General features: G+C 27.7%; 1 protein-coding gene across 1 annotated transcript in view; it reads right to left on the minus strand.

Annotated features, from left to right (window-relative positions):
- LOC113826712 (BDNF/NT-3 growth factors receptor) overlaps positions 1-2,500 on the minus strand; it is a 128,373-nt gene that overhangs the window by 74,514 nt on the left and 51,359 nt on the right. The window lies entirely within an intron of this gene.

A 2,500-nucleotide genomic window follows, 5' to 3' on the forward strand; every position in this document is an offset into this window, starting at 1 on the left:
TATATATATATGAATATATAAATACACATATATATGTAAAACATTTTATTCTATTCCTGCCCCATCTCGCCGCCCACAGACTCGAGCAAGACGACACCGGAGAGCGCGAAGTCAGGGCTTGAGATGAACTACACCCAAGGGGAATGTGTTAACCAAGTGGTATACTCCCACCGTTTCCTCCTTTTGGATATAGGTGCGTTGCAGTGGGTGTGAGTGTGTGTGTGTGTGTGTGTGTGGGTGTGTGAGAGAGAGAGTGTGTGAGAGTGTGTGTGTGTGTGTGTGTGTGAGAGACAGAGAGAGAGAGTGTGTGTTTGTGTGTGTGTGTGCGTGCGTGTGTGTGTGTGTGTGTGTTTGTGTGTGTGTGTTCATGCATATGAAATCGTGTTTATTATTTACTACCAGTAATGTTGGTATTAGTATAATACTACTTTCGTTATTATTACTTTTATTTCATATTTTTTTTTCCATTATCATTGTCATTATCATGATTATCATTGTTAATAATAGTATCTTTGATATTTTTATTATTATTTTTATTATCATTATCATTATCATCATCATTATCGTTATCATTATTATCATCATTATTAAGAAACGTATAACCATAGAACTATAGGACTCTTCATTGTCATAAATAAAAGAAGGGGATTCTTGGTTTTATTTCTGGTAATTATAATAATATCGAATAAACCATGCAAATAATTAAGCATCTAGCTATAGCTGATAACTGTCAGCGCACTCCCATTGGCTAAACGTGATGACGTCATTAGCTCCGCCCTCTTTCTGACTCGGTGTTTGTTTATGTTTTTGTTTTTGTTTTTTTGTGATCTTTTCTTAGTAAAGGATACAGTAATGAACACAGAGAGTAATAACAATGGCAAGAAAAAAGACAAAAATTAAACCAAGGAAATATATAGAGAGATATTTACAATTGAACAAAAGCTTAGCTCAGAAAATTCCAAGTGTTGATTCTTGTGTCAGCCTAACTTAATTATTATTATTATCCTTATTATTATCATGATGATAATATTTACTACTATAATTATTATTATTATTATTAATATTATTATTATTATTATCATGATGGTGATTATCATTATTACCATTTTAGTATTTGAAGGGATAATAACAATTATTATCATCATTATTATCATTATCATTATCATATTCCCAATAATAATAATGATAAGAAAAAAGATGATAATGATAATGGCATGAATACCACTAATGTTAATGATAATGGTAATGACAATAATAATAATGATAATGCTGATAAAATAATAGTAACATTAGTTATAACGATAAGAAATTTAAAAATTAAAATGATGATGACAATAATGATGATGATGATAACTATAATAATAACAATAACACTAATAATGATAATAATAATATCAACGACAATAATATTTAATAATAATTGCAATATTAATAATGATAATAATGATAACAATAATAATGATAATGATAATAATGATAATGATCATGACAATAATGAAAACGATAACAGTAATGATAATGATAATAATGAAAATTATAATAACAATAATTACACCAATAATGATAATAACAATAACACCAATAATGATAACATTAATGACAATGATAACAATGATAACAATGGTAATAACAATAATCATTATCATAATGATAGTGATGATGATGATAATGATAGTAACTATGATAATAACAATACTGATGAAAAAATAAAGATAAAAATGATGGCACAGTCAAGAGAACGATATCAACAATAGCAATTATAGATGATGATGTTGAGGATGATGAACACGATCATGATGATGAACATGAAGATTGTGATGATAATTAGAATGATGAGCAGGATGATTGTGATGATAATTATGATGATGAACATGATTGTGATGATAATTATGATGAGCAGGATGATTGTGATGATAATTATGATGATGAACATGATTGTGATGATAAGTATGATGATGAGCACGATCATGACGATGAATGTGATGATGAATATGATGATTATGATAATAATTATGAAGATGAACATGATGATGGGGATGATGAAGATTACGATGATGATTATGATAATAATAATTTTAATTGTGATAATAACAGTAGAATAATCTTGATCATAATTACCTATTTCCTTTAATCACCATTTTTAATTGAATCTTAATATAATTTTGAGTTTGCCATTATCAAGAGTATCTTCATGAAAATTAATATCATTATATAACACTAAGAGAAAAAAATCGTTACTAATAGCCTTTCAATTATAATTATCATAATAATTAGGAGTTATGATTATATCCAGTTTCCCTTTCAACAGATAATGACATTTTATTATCTAATCACCCTGGGAAGTACGTTAATGAGATAATGAGAATCATAATCAACGGGAAATAATGAAAATTATAATCAATTGAAAATAATGAGCATCAGAATTAATTAATAATAATTAGCATCAGATTCAATTGAAAGTAATGAGCATCAGAATTAAACAACAATAATGAGCAACAGA

The sequence above is a fragment of the Penaeus vannamei genome, chromosome 14, assembly GCF_042767895.1.
Source record: "Penaeus vannamei isolate JL-2024 chromosome 14, ASM4276789v1, whole genome shotgun sequence".
Lineage (NCBI taxonomy): Eukaryota > Metazoa > Arthropoda > Malacostraca > Decapoda > Penaeidae > Penaeus > Penaeus vannamei.